This window comes from Pezoporus flaviventris, unplaced genomic scaffold (assembly GCF_033815535.1).
Source record: "Pezoporus flaviventris isolate CSIRO_AGI_PZ_B2104156 unplaced genomic scaffold, CSIRO_AGI_Pfla_v1 ptg000045l, whole genome shotgun sequence".
In the NCBI taxonomy this organism is placed as follows: domain Eukaryota; kingdom Metazoa; phylum Chordata; class Aves; order Psittaciformes; family Psittacidae; genus Pezoporus; species Pezoporus flaviventris.
Window position 1 is genome coordinate 517,597 of NW_026892593.1, and position 22,814 is coordinate 540,410.

The 22,814-nt window shown below is 39.9% G+C and overlaps 1 long non-coding RNA gene across 1 annotated transcript; it reads right to left on the minus strand.

Annotated features, from left to right (window-relative positions):
- Positions 1-1,982: 1,982 nt before the first annotated feature.
- On the minus strand, positions 1,983-21,279 carry LOC133276402 (uncharacterized). The gene is made up of 4 exons (XR_009745868.1): positions 20,295-21,279; positions 16,667-16,736; positions 8,051-8,126; positions 1,983-3,107 (listed from the first exon to the last, which is right to left on the minus strand). It is a non-coding gene; the product is annotated as an uncharacterized LOC133276402 (long non-coding RNA).
- Positions 21,280-22,814: the final 1,535 nt, after the last annotated feature.

Sequence of the window (22,814 nt, forward strand, 5' to 3'; positions counted from 1 at the left end):
GGTAATTGAGATGGGCTCAAGTGTCCTATTGTACTTTGGCCTGGATTTTTCCAATCTGAAACATCATATATTGATCACATCTGTTCCTAAGGTTGAAGGACCAGAGTGTGTGAAGGACTTTGGTACCCACAGTGGATTGTGAACACCAGCACCCAAAACTGCTAATTTTCAGACAAGGTCTCAGATACACAGTCAGCTAGGAGGCATATAAAATCATTGACTTTTTGAAGGTCCTGAAGATTCAGCCTCTGGACATGTGCAGAAGCACTTCAGTTTTGACAGGGCTCAGCAAGTTGTTTTCTCTCATGCATGTACGACATGCATGTATCTCACCAGAATTCAGAAACCAGAGTTTCTCTGCTGGTGTCTTTGATGGTCTGCTCCAGAAGGAATCAAAGCCTCTCTTTCTCAAGCACCAGCACGAAACTCTTGAATGCTACTGATTCCATTTAAATCATGGTGTGGTTGGTGTGGCACCATCACTCCTTTTTCACAGAACTGCCCCAGAGCTGCAGTTCTCTCCTTTGCCTGGAGCATTAAGAACTCCTATTTCACATCTCTCGTCTCCTTCTGAGAGTGGCCTAACCACTAATCTGTGAGTTACTCCACTTTCCAGTTGAATCTATGCCCCTGTGAAGAAAGAAATCAACAATTTCTGAGTCCTGAGGGAACACCCAGACAGCTCCTGACTTTGTGGGCAGGATGCTACTGGCCTTTTGGCTGTACATGAGCAATACAGGAGCCAGAATAAAGCCAGTATGGGAAGGGAACCTGCCCTAGAGGCAGCTTTTGTGATGATACTGGAGAGAAACCAGTTCCCACCAGCTGCTGTTTCTCCAGACAGTGGCTGAGACTTGCCACTGGCAGAAGCGGGACAGCTAGAGGAAGCTGGGAAGAAGGACAGGGCTACAAGCAGCAACTGGAAGCAACTGGAAATGGCTATAAAGAGACAGGTGGCATATCTGAGGGAGGGATGAACGTGCCCACCTTCCTCTCCATCCTTCTGCCTCTTGTAGTCTCTGTGACACAGACAACTGCAGCTGGAGGTGCTGGCTAGGGAGAAAGGGCATCAGAGACCTGCATTTCAAGCCAGCATCAGTGAAAGCCACTTACTGTGGCACTGATTAAACCAAAAGCATCTATTCTGGGAGCAGATGCTGTAGCTGAGGTGACTGCCCTGCCATCTGGGCAGTACTCACCTTTCTGCCGGCATTTCTGCTGCCCTTGGACTTAACTGCACTGTTGGGAGCTAAGGGCTTGACTGGTGAGCACACTGCTAACAGATTCACCCTCAGCAGGTGTGCTCCTTAACAAAGGATGTGTCTGCCTGTGATGCTGGCTCTGTGATTTACCATTTGCCATACTGAATACCCTCATCAACAGCCTTGTGTCTTGGTGAGCTGGGGGAGTGGAAGGGTTCAGCAGAATCCTCTTTCCCCATTCTTCATAAGCAGGCAATCTTTCCTTTCCCCATGCAAAGCAAACATTCAACTATCAGGGAAAGAATGTAACTGCTAGGACAAATTGTAAAAGTCTGCAGCAAAAAGCACAGACAATTAAGTCCAGTGACTGGTTCTTTATTATGGGCTTTTCAGTCCAGGTTCATTCATGGGAGGTCTGGATTCATGCAGTGCATGAAGCTGAGCAAAGGAGCATAGAGAAAGAGGGATTAAATCAAAGGGAGGGTGGGGTGATGGAAACCGTGGGAGGGAAGAATGAGTGGGAAGAAATAAGGGAGAAAGGGAGGGGAGATAGGAAGGGTACAGACAGTTGAAGGATGGGAAGGGGTTAGTGGGTGATCATGCAGATGGTGTGAATCATCCTGTGGAAGAGATTCACAGAGTGGATCTCTTCCACTCTGTTGACTGCTGGAGCTATTACTTGACATTGTTTCATGATGTCTTACTGAGAGCTGAAGTAATTCTCATGTTTCCAGTGAGTAGAAGGTGAGTATTAAAGACTAGAAACCAGTAGCTTTTGGAAGAGATGCAGCTCTTCACTAATCTGAAAACAGAGATGAGATGGAAACTTCATTAAAAAGTCCAAGTCCTTGCCACCTGGCAGATTTCCTACTCTTCAAAGGGGTGATTACAGTCCAGGGATGTGTTTTGCTAAATGGTGGGAAATTATTTGGTCTTAATGTGACTTTCCCAAAAGAATTCTTTCAACTGCGTTGTATTTTTTTTCCACCTCATAATCAGTTTAAGATGTGTAAATATCAGTGCATGATATCTGCCACTGGAGTAAGTTGCAGGTCTTTTCCTGAATTAAACTCACCGTCTATGAGACATCTGAGCATTTTTGTAAGGATGAGGAAGACAAGCTTTAAGAGTTTGCCTTTCCTTGTGGGCTGCAGGATTTGGCTAGTCCAGTTGTAGAGAGAATATGTCTGTTTTGTAGACTTTTCTGGATGTGGGCATGCATCTCTTGTACTTCATCCTCCACCACAAATATCCCCCTTGAGGTTCATCCGCCTGTCCCAGTAGTGTTGCCAAGAAGAACTAATTGCAGTAGCATCTAACAGTATTGTTGGACACTGTGATTTTAATTTCCAAAGTGAGTACAGTAATTTTCTTCAGCTGGGCCTTGGTGCTCTTCCTGGCAGCCACCTTGTTTGAGAGGATGACTTTCCATTCTCCTTGTCTTTCAGCAGAGTCCTCTGTCGCCAGCTGCTTTATTGATGGTATTTTTGAAAGTTTTGAGGCACCCGCTGTTTTAGTCTAGAGATTTGGATGAAGCTCTGGGAGCGAGTGGGTGTCCAGAGACATCTGGCCCAGCAGAGTACATCCCTTTTGGCCCCATGACCCACCCAGAGTCCCTCCAGCTGCACTCCCCAGGGTGGACCACAAATCGTGCATAAGGTGGTTTTGTTTTGCTCCTGCTGCCAGAAGCTGGGCAGCTTTTACTACCTGTGTGTATCATTTCCTATATATTATGAATTAGAGGAGGTTGTCTAGGCCACAGTTTAGCTGATGAACCACCAGTGTAACATCAGGCATTACAGAGAAAAACCCCTGTCAACTAGATCACCATGCCCATATCCAAAACACTGCCGTACATTAGGATAAGCTGTATACACTGTAAGGAGGTCATATAGCAGCCAAGATCTTGAAAAAAAAAACCACCCATAAGATCTGTAAATGAAGGCAAGATATATTGGTTACCCCTTTTTGAGCACACCCAGAATGTTCATGACAAAGCTCCTGTACAAACAAAACCAAGATAAGCCCACCCAGGTGCTGCTGCTAAGGCACAGCAGAAAGAGCCTTCACATCTTTGTGTGTTTGATTTCCCCCATGACTTTGGAATGAATAGCTCTGGAAACCAGAAAGATGTGTGATCACAGAAGCACAAGTTCATGGCATGTTTCCAAATAAAGCAGAAGAATCATCACACTAAAGGGTTTAAATTATGTCTTTTTCATCAAGTTGGTTTGTCTGAGGTTGCATTTTATCTGTATCTCATTAAAAAGAGTAAATAACTTTAGTCCTGACTGGATCATGTTGCATGGGCAGATCTTCCTAAAACTCTAACGTCAACATGTGGAACTGCTGTAATCCAGACCTGGAACTCTTCACTAAACAAAAACAGGCCCTCACTTAGTTTTGGCTTTTAAACCTGATTGCAAACACCATACTATTTTTTTTTTTTCTGAGATGCTGCTCAGCATTCCAATAGGACTGGAAATCTTCATTAATTTATCAATTATAATTTATTTATTTCCAATGTGACACAGAGAACAGTTTCATCCATGACTGCTCTCAGAACTTTTCAAACTGGAGATGTATCAACAAAAATTGTATCATGTGTTTCTCATTGCTGTGAATTGTGTTCCTTAAGATAAAAGAGGAAGATTTATCAGGAGAAGATTGCTAGATGCTGTCCAGAGATTAGCGGAGGTTGTCAACTCTGAACTGGGCTGAGTGCTTGTTCCTTACCAAGCCAATAAAGTCCTGGCACTGTTACAAATGCTGTATATGTATTTGAAGGTTTGAGAGGGAGAAATGGATAATAAAATATCCTAATTGAATGGGGATAGAGTTAGCTTTGAAAGCCAAAACTTTTTTTTTTTCAGGTGTCCAAATTAAAGCACATCTCATTACATATAAAAAGAAAATCTTGATAATTCCATTTATGTATTAAAAATGTGAGTCTTTGATAACTTGTGGAGACTGTGAGTTTTAGAAAGCTGTTTCCCATTTATCCTCCTTGTTGCTGCTGCTGCTGGAGTAAACTACAAACTGACTCCCAAAATAACAGCTAAGTAGCAATCGGGTAGTGATTGGTAAAAATGTTTCCTAGGAAAGACTAGGTTTGTTCCCATGCTGACCAGGCTGTGATCAGGTTTCTGTCTTCCACTAAACACACAGACATTCCAAGAGGAGAAAATAAGTTTTCTACTCCCTGTTCCTAAAATAAAAGGCACAAGAGAGAAACCATGGAGAAACCATAAGTAGGAATAAGAAAAGCTGTACTAGCCTGGAGGATGACCAAGTAAGAGAAAACCTCCAGAGAAAGAGATGATTTAGAGTTTATACAAAGGGCCTTCCTGGGGCTTCATAGTAAAATTACAATTAGGCCACTGTGGAAGACTCTCCAATCTGGTGGAATTATGGGGTGAAAAAGGAGTAAGAAGTCCTTGGAGGCTGCTGGATATTGGGATATTGCTTCAATTAACTGCCAGATATTGGCATATCCAGCAGTATAATAAAGAAGCATGAATTCATGCAACAGAAAAAAAATGAGGGAGAAATAAAAAAAAAGAGAACTGTTTACTTTTCTTGGGCTTGGGTTTTTTTCCACGTTTTCAGTTGTTGCTTCAGTTTTACATTTGTGGAATAAAAAAAGAGAGCTATACACAAAAATATTCCCAATTGTTAGCAAATTTAAGACAATTAAAATGAGAGATTCAAGATAAGCAAATCTGAGAGGTAGCAAGACAAAAAATAGTTCAGGTTTAAGGACGGTAGTATTACAAAAATCAGTAATGTGTTTTCAAATAAATATGTGAGCACATGCAGGAACTTGGAGGAATGTGTATATTGGCAGCACAGTAATCAGCGAAAAGAGAAAGAAGAGGTTTCATATGAGGACCTGAATAAGCACTGTTGGTACTGAAGTGGTTAAGAGCTCAGAGAATTGTACGTTTGACATGTGTATTTGGAGAGTTGAGAGAATTAATTCTATTCTTACTGAAGAGCAATACAGTTGGCTTTGAAAGCCAGAAGTCAGCTCTGTAAGTGTGTGTTTCCAACTGATGTGCTGAAGCCAATTTTTCTGATTATGGAAAGAGGGACTGTTGATTTAAGTTCAGTCATAAAGTTCATCTTTTGTTGTAGAGAAGAGGTGGAAGCAATGGGTAACATACATGAAGTAAAGACTGATAAGCAGAAATCAGAAACTCACCAGAGGGGAGAGAGGTTGCTTATCTTTGTTTTAACTGTGGGGGGTTTTCTGGTTTTATGTGTAAGTGAAAGGGAAAAGATCTAGTATTATCAGATTCATTGCTTTAGCTGAACTTAAAAAACAAGAGAAAAATTAAGGTAGCATGGAGAAATAGATGCCACTTTAACCACATCTCCATCTACAAACATGTTAAACTGTTTCTCTTAGTGAGGATAAATGTACTTCAGTTATTAAAGGAGCCATGACAAAAAGATCGCTAGAACATAAATGAACAATGTCTATGTCTGTAACAAAGTATATGCAGGTAGATGGGACTTTGTGTATGAGAAATGTTGAGCATTATGAAAAAGAAAAGGCGAATCAGTTAATTATAGAAACGCTTATTATGGTAACACCTACTTTGAAAGGCTGGTAACATCATCTTTAGTTTTGCAGCATTGAGGTTAGGAAAAAATGTCACTTTGTGAAGAGCTGTATGGGGGATATTTTTAAATGTTTATGGAAGGAAGCTGATGGAAAGCAAATACATGGTCAAAATCAGAGGTTTGTCATTTGTGGTAATCAAACCTTTCTCTGTGTGTACAATATGCAAGCAATTTAATGAAAAATTAGGTGTGTTTTATTTGCAAAGATCCAACTGGGTAATGTTAGAAATGTACAACTGTGTTAAAAGAAAGACATGTTGCCACTGGAGTCACATAATCTCAAATCCACCTACTCGTTCAGGGTGTGATAACCCAAAATATGTTCTGCTTTAACCTTGCTCTTTGTCAGTCAAAACAGATTAGAGCAAGAGAAAATTTTCTGGATGGTTTGACTGTCCACGTATTGTTAGGTTAAATCACAAATCAGCCTGTGCAAAACATCCATGAAGACCTGCACCTGCAGCCATCAGATGATTACTTATGTTTTAACGTAACTACAGTGACAGGTCATGATTACAATTATGTGATACGCATAGAAATGACCATCGAACTCCATTACGTGAAGGCAGTTGTTTGATAACTTTAAACTAGTGCCTTTAGATACCTGCTAAATTACTGAGGTACATGCTAGAACACCCTGCCTTTACTGGATTTGTCAGCTAGGTAGCGTTCCAGAAATTACACTCTGTTAAAATAAGATTACTCACAATGCAGCCATGGTGGGGATCCTTCCTAATGGTTGCTTTCCACAGCTACAAGCATTTTCAAATGGGGCTTTCCCTTTTACAGCTGGCATTTTAATTGTTATAATGATTTTTGTTAACTGTGCAGATTGTTTTGGATATAAAAATTATATGCTTAGCAAAATGAGTAACGGCAATACACCTAATCTGTGAATTACAGGCTATCCACTGGCCTGTAACCATCATTACAATGCAGGACCAGGTAAGAAGTAGCAGATGACTCCTAGAAGAGCCTTTACTCAGTCCTAATCAGGAGCTTTTAGATAAAAGCGTGTATCCTTTGTTTCTGATATGTCCTTTCTGTAAGTGATAGAGCTTGCAGCTTGCAGACTATCACAAAGGGAAGTTTTGGTTGCCAGTAATAACACTGTGTATGTAACATTAGAAATACCTGCTATAGGATGGGTCATTTCTATGCATGTCATGTAATCACACCCCTTTTAGGAGATTACACTTACACATTTTTTTTTTGTTAGTTTATACATTGAAGAGATTTACATACACAGCTGGCGCATTTCTAAACAATCTATGAGGCCACATATAGAACCAGGTTTCATGGGCTGTCCCTACAGTAGTTTCTTCTGGAGTCAGCTCTTCTTTCAGCTTCTTTGCTTTTCAGAGTAGTAAGTTTGTGATGCAACAGATTTTGTAGAAACTTGCCTTCAACTGAAGAAAGATTCTGGGGGCAAATTCCTGTGCACCAGAATGGAAAGGGCATGCTGGTAGAGAACTGCATCACAAAGCATATAGTCAGAGAAATGGAAACAAAACTGCAGTGTCCCAGACCTCAGGACAGTCCAGATACCATCAGTGAAAGGACAAGATTGGCTCAGTGATGTGCATCCCAGAATGGCAGGACAAAAGCACTACTGTAGCTTAGTTCTGTGAATACAGAGGACTAACACAGTAACAGTCCATACCAGAAGGGAATAGTGATGTGGTAGTGGCTTACGAACAATATTAAATCTTTCAGAGCATAGAAAAATACCCTTGCAAAGCAGGGTGATTTTGAAAAGACTGCTAGTGAAGGGTAAGGGAGCATGACGTGTGAGTCCTCTCAGGAAACTTGTTCAAAAAAGCATCTAGAGAGCCTCGTCATTACAAAGATATGCAATACCTAATACCAGTTGATGTCAGCCACATAAGCCATGACAGAGATGATCATTTACTGATGCAGGATGACTGTTGTGTGACTCTTCACTCAATTAATTTATTATGCAGAATTATTCACACCATAGTTTGCAAGAGCAGCCTTAGTGTCATGTAACAGAGATCTAGCAATCTATTTCCCAAGAAAATTGAAGGGTCACCTTAGCCTCCTGTGTCAGGTCCTAGTTGTGTACTATGGTGCTTATAGTCTTCTCTATTGAAACTTTTGGGGAATTGTAACAATAATTTAAACTGATAAATCCTGAATTATATGCTCATATATTTTAAATATTCTGTCTGCATTTTTCTTTATTTACCTTAACTTACCTTAACTTATTGTTTGTGGAGCTACAATAACATCAGCGGAACTACAGCATTTATGATAGGATGAAGTGCAGAACACCTGTAAGATAAGACCAAATTAAATATATGGCAGTTTAGGCAAAATAGAAGCATTTTCAGCACTCCATACAGGGCTATAGTAAACTTACCCTCTTTTTCTGTTTTTTGTTTGCAAGGCGTAACCATAGATTCACTACATACTTCTTGTAGTTTTTAATTTGGTGCCTGGTTTGCCTGATTTTCCCAAAGCATTGTTCAGATCATTTTGAAATGTCCATAAAATAAATTTTAAGCAAAAGGAATGCCAAGTTGGATTTCAGTCTTTTCTTACATGTACAAGTTGAAAGAGCCAAAGGTGAAACAGGGCTGCTGCATATTCTCTTCTGTGCCCTGAGGCAACTTCGCACCAGCAGGATAAGCAGTTTGTTTGATGATTCAATTTAAAAAAAAAGCTTTTTCTGATTGTAATGAAGTGATTGACAGTATCTTTCTGCAATGGGAGAGTTTGTTATAGGAAGTTTTAGTGAAAAGCTCTTTTGTTCTGCCTCTACTGTTTTTAAAATCACTTTGTATTAAATGTGTTTATGAGCCTCCTGGCAATTTACTTCATGGACAGCCTAAGCTGTAACTAGGCATGGAACTACGGTTCTGAATTTTGAGTCTTTTCAAAGTATGAAGTGTTGGGTTTGTCCTTTTTACAGAGAAAAGGATGAGTCAAGACAGACAGTTCCAAGACTGGGTTTAGTCTTAAGGTCTGGATTCTGTGACTTTCCAAAAAATGTAGCGTTCTTGCCTTGCATTTTGATACTCTAATATTTGTGTTGCATTAATATTTGACTATTTTGATTTAAATGTCCTGATAATGTAATTTTTCTGTGTATGAGAAGTTTTATATATTTATGTATTCTAGTATTTAATATGAAAACTTTCCTTCTACTTCCAGTATCTTCTTCCTTATGAAACTCATATTTAATCTTTAAATATATATATATATATTTAGACTTAATTCAGCCGTTACATAAGTGGATATATCTGCCAGGAGCCTGAAGGGACTCGTATCTATGCAAACCTGAATTTGATCCACTGTTTTCTTTGTGAATAAGGAATAAGGAACTACAAGAAGCTTAGGTCGTTAGTCATGAACCATGTCGTTATTTATACAAATTTATTGGACCCATTTATTTGCTGCTGTTACATAAATACATCAAAGCCTTCACATGTATGAATTTCTTGGCAACTCATGCTTTTTGTGTTTTCTTGGTAATATCCTCAGGTGCTCAGATTTTTTTGCTGGATGAATAGTGTTGAATCGGAACATGAACAAAAGGGGAGAATTATATGAACAAAGAGGAGAAGATGTCAAATTCATGAGAATTCATACATTGCAGTATATAAAAATATGCAACTTCTTTCAAACCAGATGTTGAAGTTGAGATGAGTAGCTGGCATGACACAGAAAATCAGTGTCATCTGTTAGATCAGCAAGCCAGGGTTCTGAAAAGTCCCAGTATAATTTTTTTTTATCCTGAAGACCTGACATAGAGTGGAAATTTTATTCATGTTTTCCTAATTTCCTTCATATTTTACAAAGAAATAAAACCCACAAAGTATTTATTATGCCTTATTGCACTCTCAGAGTCCTATTAGTGGGGCAATAGCAAGTAAAATAGAAATGACAAGAGTTGAAAGTCACTAAAGGCTTGAAAGATTGTGGCCACTGATGATACAAAGGCACACTGGTGTCTAAGAGAAGAGAAGCAGCTGATCAGTGAATGGTTAGAATGGCTTGGCTTGTATGACCTAGACTGCTTCCTAATGTTTCTGAGAAGGCCATCAGGTTTTTTTTCCCCTGCATTAATGGAAAGAAAGGAAAAAAACACTGGTAGCCTGTAAGAACAATCAAAGAGTGCCCTTACAACTTGCTGGGTAACTCATGATTGCTTGGTAATCAGACTGAAAGGGAAAATAAGGCCGATTGAAGATTCTACAGCAAATGGTTTAGTTCCCTTTATTTTTCAGTCTTCAAAGTGTTGTCTTTGCAGATTATTAGGCTTTTAGCAAATATGACAAGATGATAGTCCATGTAACAAAAAGAATAGCAGCTACCAAATACTTGTGCAATAATTCATTTGAGCTAATATATAAATAAGGTAGGTAGAAGTGATAGGAAACAAGCAAATTAACTGACTAATGTTATGCACCCTGGAAAATGACAGCATGTAAGCATTTAAGTGTTGCCTAGATTTACCTAGCATGACAATAGTTATATTCATTTGGAGGTAGAGGAGTTCAGTCTATTTGAATTCTTCGAGTATTCAGTTGAATACAATGGTGTGAGTTGAAATGTAAGCACAGGACTTTGATAGGCCTGATGAAAGTGAAAGGATGTTTTTCATGCTGTTGTCTGTACAGAAAAGAAGTCACAGTGATAGCTCTGAGGCAGATAAGCACTTCTAGCATTCACATTTCTGGGTGTCAGCTTCTGTCGGAGGTATGCAGCTTCTCCTCTATATCCAGAACACAGCTAAAAATCAATCAGTAACTACAGTGGGTGGAAAAATACAGAAGTAATGTAATAGCCTATTTAAGGTAAAGGGAAGCAATCTGGGCCTAGGAATGTCTTTGGTATGTATTGTGACTCTTGCTAGGTAAAGAAAATGGAACTGGAAAAAGAGTCCAAGCACCAGGATGCATCAGACCAGAAAAGTAAGAAGCCAGTGTTCAGAGGGTATGAGAAGTCAAAATGGGTGAGAGCTGGGTGAGGTAAGCTTCTGTGCTCTCCTCAGGGCCAAGAAAAGATCCCTAAGGTTCCCAAATCTTGGATGGCACCAAATATCTTTGAAAGGTGCTGGCACTGTCCCAGGTGTACGTGTTGACACAAGAGGTAATAAGTCATTGCTAGTCTCATTAACTCAACTGGCAGAAAACAAATATAACCTTGTTCATGAACTGTACAGAGGATGACATTTCACAGGACTGAATACCTGTTTTTTCTATCTGTTTTGGATTTTTCAGGTGGAAGATTAGGTAAGAAGTCTCTTCACTAAAAGAGTATCACTGCTAACTAGAGTGTCCATACATCCTTTTCCTGCCTCCTTCATGTGTAGGCCCTGTAACAGACTTACTAAATGACACGTGAATTTAGGCTGCAAGTAAGTCATAGCTAAATCTAGTCACATTTGCTGCTGAAGCTGGAAGGGATTATCTGAGACTATGGAGTGCCAGAAGAAAACATAGTTATATGTTTAAGGGTGCAAATACTGTCCAGCTGAACAGGATTATGTCTCAGCCTGTGCTATGGGATGCTACTTCATAAAAGTACTTACCAGATGTGCCATGTTCCTAATTTTTTTGGACCTGAAAAATATGGAGGAGTTAAATTTGTCAAAGTCTCCAGTATTTACAGCTGCAGCTGAAGACAGTGATAGTTTTCTTTTAAGCACAAAGAAAATAATGCTGACTATCCTCAAAAATAAAAAATTCTGGTGTTTCACACTGGCTCCTAAGACTGATGAAAACTTTTGATCCTATCTTTTATGTGCTCCAGTGCCTCATTTGTAAAATTAGGATAAGATCAGTCTTCAGAGAGGCATATGAATATGTGTTAATGCTTGTGAATTATTCTTAGTCCATTTTTATGAACATTACAAAACTAAACCCCAAGGAAATTAATTATTTGTTCATCCTAACAGGCTTTGGAATGTCTTTTTGTAGTTAAAATAGTGGTCTGTGTAAATGCACCAATATCACATAAATGAAATTGTGTTTAAAGTTCACCTGGAATACAAAATAGAAAGACTACATTTCTTCTGAAAGTAAGTCAGCTGCAAATACAGGTTATATATGAATTTGATCAGAAGATGAGCCCCCTGTCTAGGTGAAGAGTAGTTGGAGGGAACTTGGTACTGTTTGATGAAGATGCCAGTGGAAGCGGGACAGAAACTAACAGCAAACAGAATTAGTGCCAGTGTTTCTTGAAAATGTAAGAAAAGAAAATGCTTCTTGTCTGACTCCTACTGAGTTCGGCAAAATATCACTTCGTGACTGTCCATTCTTTCTAGATGAAAGGGATTGAATTAACAAAATACCCAATTCCATCACTAGTCTCCCATTTTAAAGGGAACACCCAAAATATTTTGAATTTTGACTGATATAACAGATGAAAACAGGCCACCCACTGAAAAATGAATATAAAACAAAATATTCAATAGTTGCTCATCAAGTGGCAATACTTATTGTGTACTCTGACCAAAATAAAGGTCCTGGGTACAGAAAAGAAATAAGTTCATATGAATATCATAATACAGGCACAAAGTATCAGAGTTGTGCGAGAAATCTTTATTCTATGCTAGATTTTACAATTCTACTAATAGTTTTCAGTTCTGTGTGTGTATCACATAGAGGACCACTACTTAAACTGCAATCAACATAAATATCAATCCTACTCAGAGAACTTAATCTTATCTAGAATAAGACATTCAACACGAACATTTATGAACTCATAAATAGAAGATACTTCAAAGGGAAAAACTAATATATTGTGTTAAAAACTATTCCTTTGTACATTTAACCATATTGAAATTAAAACCATGTCTGAGATTTGCAGAATAGGGTGGAGAATATAAACTAAAATCTTCCATTAACATTCAGAGTTCATCAAAGCATATCCCGTCTCATGAAAGAAAAAATATTTATTGGAAATATATCTGTTTTCATAACACTTTCCTGTGGACATTTTTTGAGGTCGTTTCTGCCCAGAGAGAGTAAGGAAGTGAGAGACAGATGCTGACAGACCCACCCTAACTGAAAACCTGAGAGTTCTTTTAATCCCCAGACAGCTCCCTCATCTCTGAGGCCTGCCCTTCCCACTGGCCAGGGATGCCAGCCCCTCTGGTTTCAAGTTCATTCAGTTACTGGAACTGTCCTTCAGCATTGTGGCAGTAAAACCAGTAATAAACTGCTTGTCACAGCATACGTAGACAACAATATGGTGATGGTTGACTTTCTAGCAGCTAGAAGCAAAACCCATTTATCATAGCCTCTGTATTCTGTCATGAAATGTCATGAAGTTGCTAGTTCAACATCAGTTACTCCATGCACATAAACCATTGTTCATACCATGTTTATGATACATGCATTATTGCCTTGTTTTTAGAGCATTTTTGACTTCCAATAAACCTTTTGAACAAGCTATCGCTACCTACAAGTTCAGCTAAAGTCAGCAGAAGTACAAGCACCGTATCTTTCTAATTAACCCTATTGACATAATTCATCAATTAAATAAATACAAAGCTTTCGGAGCAGCTCTGTTTTCATTTTCCTTGCCCATGGCCTTTGCAGAATGTCACATGACAGTAGACCTATTCTCCACGGCCCAGTCAACATATCAGTGCCAAATGTATGGAAAATATGTATCACTCTTGCATACTCTTCAATTAACTTGATGTACAAAAATGGCACAGGGCAATGCAAAACTGAGTCTAGAGAGTGTACAATCTTTAGTGAAGCAGAAAGAAAAATCATTCCCATGTCTTTAATTCCTTGAAGAGACTGGAGTAAGATTTTTTCCGCATTAATCAGTTCTGAATAGAAAGTAAACACTGGAGGGAAGGAATGCCATCCAGAGGGATCTTGACATGCTTGTAAGGTGGGCTGATGCCAACCCTATGAAGTTTAACCATGACAAGTGCAAGGCCCTACACCTGGGTCGGAGCAATCCCAGGCACAGCTACAGGTTGGGCAGAGAAGAGATTCAGAGCAGCCCTGCAGAGAAGGACTGGGGGTGTTGGTTGATGAGAAAAAAAACATGAGCCAGCTTCAGTGTGTGCTCACAGCCCAGAAAGCCAACCGTATCCTGGGCTGCATCAAAAGGAGTGTGACCAGCAGGTCGAAGGAGATGATCCTGCCCCTTTACTCTGCTCTTGTGAGACCTCACCTGGAGTATTGTGTGCAGGTGTGGTGTCCTCAACATAAAAAGGACATGGAACTGTTGGAACAAGTCCAGAGGAGGGCCATGAGGATGATCAGGGGACTGGAGCACCTCCCGTATGAAGACAGGCTGAGAAAGTTGGGGCTGTTCAGGCTGGAGAAGAGAAGGCTGCGTGGAGACCTCATAGCAGCCTTCCAGTATCTGAAGGGGGCCTACAAGGATGCTGGAGAGGGACTCTTCATTAGGGACTGTAGTGATAGGACAAGGGGTAACGGGTTAAAACTTAAACAGGGGAAGTTTAGATTGGATATAAGGAAGAAGTTCTTTCCTGTTAGGGTGGTGAAGCACTGGAATGGGTTGCCCAGGGAGGTTGTGAATGCTCCATCCCTGGCGGTGTTCAAGACCAGGTTGGACGGGGCCTTGGGTGATATGGTTTAGTGTGAGGTGTCCCAGCCCATGGCAGGGTGGTTTGAACTAGATGATCTCAAGGTCCTTTCCAACCCTAACTATTCTATGATTCTATGATTCTAAACACAAGAAGAGTAAACAACATCATGCTTTAACCAGATAAAATGCCCATATAGGACAGGGAAACCTCATGAATCACTACTGGCCTAGCAACTCACTAAAGTTTTGTTTCAAAATAGGATGGGAGGAATTAATGATGACCAGAACTCTGAGCCCAAATCATTAAAAGAAGACACAATAGAAATTACAGATGTGTATGTCCATGCATCAACTCTGGGCTTATTTAAAGCAATGCAAACTCTGGGATGAGTAATGAAGACAGACATTTCCAGAACAGTAGAAGCCCCAACTAGGAAAGTTCCCAAGCCTATTCTGTCTCCTACAAGACAGCACACATCTTAATAATGCACTTAACTTTGATTGAAGTTAAGAAAACTTTGGCATAAGTTTAAAGTTGGAACATATGGTTGTGTGATTTACTGGCTCAGATTCTCTATTTGCAGCTGGGTAAGGCTGGACAACAGATAAACATCTTATTTGTAAATCTAGATCTAGACAAAAGTACAAAAATTGCTGAGAGGAATTAGGACAACACTGGCTGGAGAGGAAGAAATAAATTTTCGTCCTTTTATAAGGAATGTCCTTGATACAAACTTACGCAAGGAATAATAGCTTTTGTGATTTTCTTTTTTCCTCTCACATGCAATGAAAATAAATTATCCTTTATTTTAAGATAAAGAAATAAACCTGGTAAAATGACCTAGTAGACCGAGTACCCATTTTGGTTACATTTAGACTAAGAGGCCAAATTTAGAGGTGCAGTCTCATGAAATGTGAATCTAAAGAAACCAGGACAAGTAAAAAATCTTAGTTTATGTTAATAGAGCTTACATCTTATGCAAGTTTTGCCAGGTTCTTCTTTAAGTTTAGTCCATTATTTAAAATTATTATAGGTAAAGTAAAACAAAGCACTTTCTTCAGTTCACATAAGAACTGGCTAACATTCCAGTCCTGTAAAATATTTAACTGCTGGCATGAAGCTCAGATCTGTACCATGACTCTGCAAGCCAGCAATCACATTAGGCTTATATTGTAATACATTTATAATTGTGATAACCACTTTGAAATAATACCAAATTCCAGAGCAAAATAGATCTATGAATATTAGGACAAGATGAAATAATTTATGTTCAAAGAAGGCAGATATTTTTTTGAGTGATCAAATATCTATATCCATGGCAATCTACAGCAATTTTGATACTATATAGTGCAATTTGAAGTATTAGCCTACGGCAAGATAGTTTTAAGGGCCAAGTAATTCTCTGAACAGTCCAATCTTTGATTGAAGACAGAATCTTTCATGTAGCTAGGCTTGCACAGGAACAATTCTGGTAAAGAAAAGCTCCCAGAAAGTTACTCTGTGTAATGGAAAGGGTAGATTGAGGCTCCATAATCATCATTAAAAACCCTGTGGGATGAACAATAATTAAAACTACATGAGAAACAATTGACTACAGAAAAGCTTTTGGTATGCAATATGTCAATCTTTGCAGTGCATTCAACATCCACCCTTGTTATCTGTTATGGAGATTTCCCTAGATGTCTTGAAATGAGGGCAACCTCCAAGTTATCTTAACATTGTGATCTCCTTACCACAGGCTCTCTGGGGAATTCATGTTTTTCTTGTGTATTTTCAGACTTCCTGCGCAGGAGACTGCCAAAAAGGATTACTAATGCAAATAAGATGAGGCTACACTTGAAATCCTCATTCACAATGGAGAACTTTATATTACATTTACACGTTCATATATTAATAAAATACAAATGAAGACATTTGACCCCCAAGATTTGTCTCCTTCTGAAGCTGGCATAGGAAATTCTATCAGTCTGGGGCTTGCTCAGATGTCAGTTTGGTTCCTGATGACCATGCTTAAGGCTGCTATAATACGTGCTGTTTTGAAACATCCATTCCAACAATGTGCCAAGAATGCAAGAGCATCCCTTATCCTGCATATCTTCTCTAAGCCTGGATTTGACAGGAAAAAATTGCTCTATTAGGGAAGCATTGTGGTAGCAAAATGATTCTTACATGATTTAGTTTAAGTACAAAGCATTCTGAAGCAAGAAATAACTTTAAAGTCTTAATTGAAAAAGAAGCTTCATTATATAAAAAGTCAATGAGCCAAGACAAAACTAAAGCTTACCTGGTCATTCCTACTCCATATCAAAGCTTGACTACTTCTACAATTTTCTCATCATTCTGTAAAACATGAACTAGGGGGGGGAAAAGTTTTCCGGTGTCAGCAACAACTTTCATCCTGATGTTTGATTTTCTGATGAGGTTATACATGACCTCAAATAAACCACCTTCAAAGCTTGAGGACTGGAAGATTCTTTTCTTTCTGTCCAGGTTTTGTCTTCTTAAGGGCTGCTCTTTAGCCAGTCTCCATTACCACCAGGAGAGCAGCTTTTCTCAGTGGACTTACAAACATTTGTGAATAAAGGTTATTATTTTTGTGACGGCTGCTGTGTTTGTAAATACTGATTGTATCTAGATAACCTTAATAAGCTTTCTGTCATGACAGGTTGTCTTGGAAGGCTCATGGAGGAACTATCCATATTTTGGGAGTGATGGTTGATGAGAAAATGAACATGAGCAGGCAGTGTGCGCTTGCAGCCCAGAAAGCCAACTGTATCCTGGGCTGCATCAAAAGGAGCATGACCAGCAGGTCGAAGGAGGTGATCCTGTCCCTTTACTCTGCTCTTGTGAGACCTCACCTGGAGTATTGTGTGCAGGTGTGGTGTCCTCAACATAAAAAGGACATGGAACTGTTGGAACAAGTCCAGAGGAGGGCCACGAGGATGATCAGGGGACTGGAGCACCTCCTGTATGAAGACAGGCTGTTCAGCCTGGAGAAGAGAAGACTGCTTGGAGACCTCATAGCAGCCTTCCAGTATCTGAAGGGGGCCTACAAGGATGCTGGAGAGGGACTCTTCATTAGGGACTGTAGTGATAGGGCAAGGGGTAACAGGCTCAAACTTAAACAGGGGAAGTTTAGATTGGATATAAGGAGGAAATTCTTTCCTGTAAGGGTGGTGAGGCACTGGAATGGGTTGCCCAGGGAGGCTGTGAATGCTCCATCCCTGGCGGTGTTCAAGACCAGGTTGGACGGGGCCTTGGGTGATATGGTTTAGTGTGAGGTGTCCCTGCTCATGGCAGGGGGGTTGGAACTAGATGATCTCAAGGTCCTTTCCAACCCTAACTATTCTATGATTCTATATTACCACTTTCTATACAGAACAAGCAATGGTATCAGACCAAGTCTTGCAGAGGTTTCCACATTTGAAAGAGCATTCTCTTTCTCTAATTTTTATTTAATTGCCATTACCAAACTGCTTGACAAGCAGGAATTAATCGACTGGTAAATTCAACATTACTATTCCAGTACCATTAGTGGGGTAGGACAGTAATAGGATTTCATGTCCAGCCTATCTCTAAGGCATTAGCCATTGCCAGAACTGAAGCACAGCATAAGTCTCTCTCTTCTGAGTTCAACTCATTCTTCTGAAGAAACTCCCTTCCAACCTGTGGAATCACATACCTGCCTACCACTAGCCAGCAGCTCACTCCCAACTTGTTCTTACTGTCCATGGGCTATGCAGCCCTTCTGCTCCCTCAGGCAACACCAGTGCTTGTCTGGTCTGAACCAGGGAGCTGAGCCAGGTGAAAATGAAGAGATTTTTTGGACTGTGTGAGTGTGTTTGGGTTAGCTTCCAGATGCAGCAGGTCCCCAATCCAACTGACCACACAGCTGCTTGAGTGCTCACACTGGCAAAAGGGACGCAGCAGCATTGGGTGCAGGGATGCCTTTCTCAGGGAAAGCACAGTTTTAGGTTGATTTAAGCTGGCCACAAAACCACACCCGTATCTTCAGAGAAATGCAGCCTTGGTAGAGCCATATGGTTTAAGAAATGACAGTCTAACCAGTGCAGAGACAGTATAGATTAAGCGAAAAAAAGACTTGCCAGCTGCTTTCAGCAAGGTCAAGCAAGTGCTATGTTTATTGCACCACTAAACATTCATTTTTAACTGCTGATCAGCAAATTTGTAGATATTGTATATCTTGAAAGCTCCCTTTTCATTTTTCTCTCAAAAGAAAAAGGTTAGTTCAAAACATCACAATGTGTACTTTTCACTGACAGGAGATTTCTGCACATGCTGTTTACTTGGTTGTCTGTGTAGAGGCCCATTATGCATAAATCAGTGCAGAGAAATAGGGGATTGTTTTATTACACAATGAAGTTTTCCAAAAATGTCTTAATTTCTTGTTCAGGAAATGGCACCATTGTTTACTTGAAACAGATACGTTCAGTGGCCTGGAGGAGTTTTGTTTAAGGAGACAGCCTAGCCATAGCTGTGAGTAAGAGTGTTGCATTGTTCTTGACAATAGCAATTAGGAAGATATTTTGATCTGAAGGTAATTAGCAAAAATGGCAAAATGCTATTCCAAAGCTTGACAAATTTTCCAAATGTTGAAAGATGAAATGAGTCCAGTTCTTGGGACAATTTTCAGATTACTCAAATGTCTTGCTTAATATCAACAAGAAATCATCTATGAAGAATCTCTGTAATTTCCATGGTATTAACTTGCAGTGCATTTCATATACAAATGAGCAGGGCTGACAAGTTGCTATGTCAACATCTTAAATCCCTGAAATTTTATTATCTTGGGATCAGATTAGCAAGATGTTAGTGAGCAGAAAGACTGCTCTCAGTCCTTTTCCATATGACCCCTTAAATCCTCTCAATTGTTTTTTCCCAACAATAGTATCTATAATCCTTCTACATTCCAGCCCCTTCTCCCCAGGTCCACTTCTCCCACCTTATCAAGACCTCTGTGATATTCCTCACCTTCCTTCTTCCCATTTACTTCCCTGACATACACCAGTCCCTGGCCCACTGTACTTTCCATCAAGCCTTCCTGGCTTCCTCTATTCTTAGTCATGTGTTCTTACATGCCCAGGGACCCATTGTACCACAGGTACAAAATTAAGTTCTCCCATTCCAAGGATAATTTATTTTCAAATCTAACTCTGTGTGAACTGCTGAAAGGGCAAGTGTAAACCAATTTAAGAAGAGAAAGATAAACCTGAAACATTTTACAATTGTATTACAATACCCAACACACACCACTCAAGGCAATTTGTCTTGAATGAGATCACATTCCCATGCTTCAACAGGTTAGCAGAACTGATCTGTTCCACCGTAGCACATGACAAAGTGTTGGGATACAGAAGCTCAAAATCTCTGCTGTATGCAGATTGTGCTGTTTGCAGGATGGGATGAGTGAGAGGCTTGCCAGGCAGCCTGTTGCGGTTCCAGATTCTCCAGCTAATTCAGTGCTTGTCTGGACAGCTTTAAACTATACCAGCTGCTGACAGTCCCCCTCGGGATCATTTGCTAATTGCAGATTACCAGAAACAGCAGGGTATCCCTTTCTACTCCAGGGGTAATCCTTGTGCTGGGATGGAGGGGAGGAGAATTTAAGAACCAAAAACACAAGCCTCAGTTGAGAATTGCCTGCATGGTAGAGACAACTAATAAGTTGGTGAATGCTTGAGCGATTTCTGGTGCCTTTGTGCTCTTTCATGCAGGGAATCTATCTTTCAATATACTAATATCAGCCTATTAATTCATCAGTGTGGGTATTACACACCAGAATGGCTTCATTGTAATTTGTTCAAGTGGTTGGTATCTGCGTTTGCGCTAATCCAGGTCTGTGCTGTCCTGTCAAATTGATGTGTCTGTGTTGCCACTTGTACTGAACTCACTTGTCTGGTCCATTTCACTTGAGAAAGCCTTTATCTCATGTTTTTCCCACACCAGAAATTTGATTGTCAGGTCCTTGGTGTTATGTCAGTGCAAAGAACATGAAGCTGTAATCTGTATGCCTAGGACACAATTTCAAATGATACAGTTTTAATAGCAGCAGCGATCCTTAAAATGTTTAATCCTCCTTAGTGACTTCTTTGTATTTCTCACCAGCACTGTTTTGAAGCTTTAGTTACCATGTGGGCCATCCATTTTTTCTTGCTAATCTTTGGAAAATGCAGAAATCCTGCACGAAAGGTGACAAAACCCTGAGTCAGATTTCAAATTCCAAGGTCGCTCCTGTGAATGGCTCTCCAAATTACAAAAGCTTCCAGAAGAACTTTTTACTGCCGATACCTGTCTTAACTATGTGTCTGGAAAGCGTCTGACGGTGCTACCTATTGCATGGAGAAGAATTTCTTCACCTGTCACTAGAGGGCAATACAGCTGCTCACATCATTACACCGCCCGGCAATACTCCTGCAGGCAACTGCCTAAACCCATCGGCGCGAATTTCACGTCAAAATTCGCATTATTTCCTCTACCCATGCTCAGGTTCTGCCTTTAATAGTCACTTGTTGAACACTTTTGAACAGATGATCCAGAATGTCACTAACAGGAGAATGTCACAGAGGGGAGAACAGTTGATGCTGTTTACAGCAGCAGGATTTCTCAGTTTGTCACGCTTCCTCGTAGGGGTCATTGTCCACACTGCAGCACTGAGAACAATAACTGCAATTAGACTCAGACACGTAGTCCCTGATTTTGAACTACTGATGCCAAAGGGAGATTTATTGCTGACTTAATTTCATACAGGATTTGTTCCTTGGTACTGACTTTTACCCACAACTGCATACACCAGAATATTATTTATATTGGATTAAACTGACTTTCTGAGAAATGATTTAAGAGCAACATGGATCTCTAGTTTTGTGCAAGCTGGGGTGAGGGGGGAGAGGGCTGGGAGAGGAGGAGGGAGGTTGAACTGTCACATGTAACTCAGATATTGCCAAACAGGCTAACTTGTCTTAACCTGCAAGCACCTGGCACGGAAACTGTCATTCTGAACATTCCTAAATACAGTAATGCTCTCATTTAACCATGGCTGTGTTGGCTACGTTTAATGGTGGTGTAATTTCCAAAGGAGATAATGCTATGTGATTACCTGGTATCAAAGGTAATTTCAGTTGTTTCACTGAGATTAAGTTTTTACAGCCCCCTCTGATTTTCTACCATGTTGCCCAACCTTACTTTCGCTTGGAGTCAGAGTTCTCTGATTTCGTATGATTATCCTGGGACAGTTTCCAAGTATGTATATGTTGGATTACCACCTGAGTGTATTTTCTTCCCTGCTTACTCAAGTGGTGCCTCCAGATAATCTTTCAAGGAGCCTATAAATATATATATATTCAAGCCTTGCAAATTCAGATGTGAAGCTCACATACTTGACTCCTTCCTCTTGTTTCTCTGCAGCCATGTTTGCAGTATAACCCCAGTTTTTCTCCCATTCCATGCAGAAAGTGGAAGTAGCTCTAACTAACTATTAACTTTTTTTTTCCATATATAAAGAAGGTAAAAGACATTCATATTTAGGTTTTGCAGGAGTTTTCTTTTGCACAGAAGGTCTTGTCAAATCAGAAGAGTTAAAATATGGTGGAGTCTGAGTAAGGGAGGAAAGGGTCTGAGGAGGAAAGGCTCTGGGGCTATCTTCTCCCCCCAGATGCAACACATGAAGGAACACTATTCAACAGAAGGCTAATAATATATATATCTTTCAACCAAGTAGCCTTCTACATGGCATATATCCCTTGTCATATGTGATATGGAAGTCCCTCCCATGAACTAAAAATACTTGAGGGATCTGAACATAGATATATTAGCACCATTTTTAGATGTACATGCTTCTGGTACATTGGGATATTACAGACACTTCCATTAAAATACCTTTTTGTTCTTTTTTTCCTAAAGCTTTGGTTTGTTTTTTTTTTAAAGTGCCTTTTAATTTAGTTGTAACTTTTTATTTAACAAGTCCCTTTTATTAAATACAGCATCTTCTCTTTGAATGCAGGACTTGTAATTTTGTAATTTTGGGGTTGGCTCATATGTCCATTTCCTTCAATATCCTCTTTCTGACGCTGCCCAGTATAGCAAACTTCAGAAGAAGGCAGATGAAATCCTGCTGCTGGTTAGAACAAAAACTGCCATTTTTCTCTCTCAGAAAAATTATGCAAAATTTAAACAGCTGTATTCTAACACTCTGCTATATCCCCATTCATATTTTAAAGTAAATGTAGATGCTTTCCTAATTTTTGTTGCTGGAGGCCAGCTTTACTTCCCCCCCCCCCCCCCCCCCCCCCCCCGGTTAGTTCTTTCCAAACTTAAAGACAATAAAAGGTGATGAAAAAGTCTTTGTGGTGAATCCCAAGTCTAAGATATCCCCAAGGCATTGTGGTTAGTGCAAACCCAAGAAAAGCATTTAA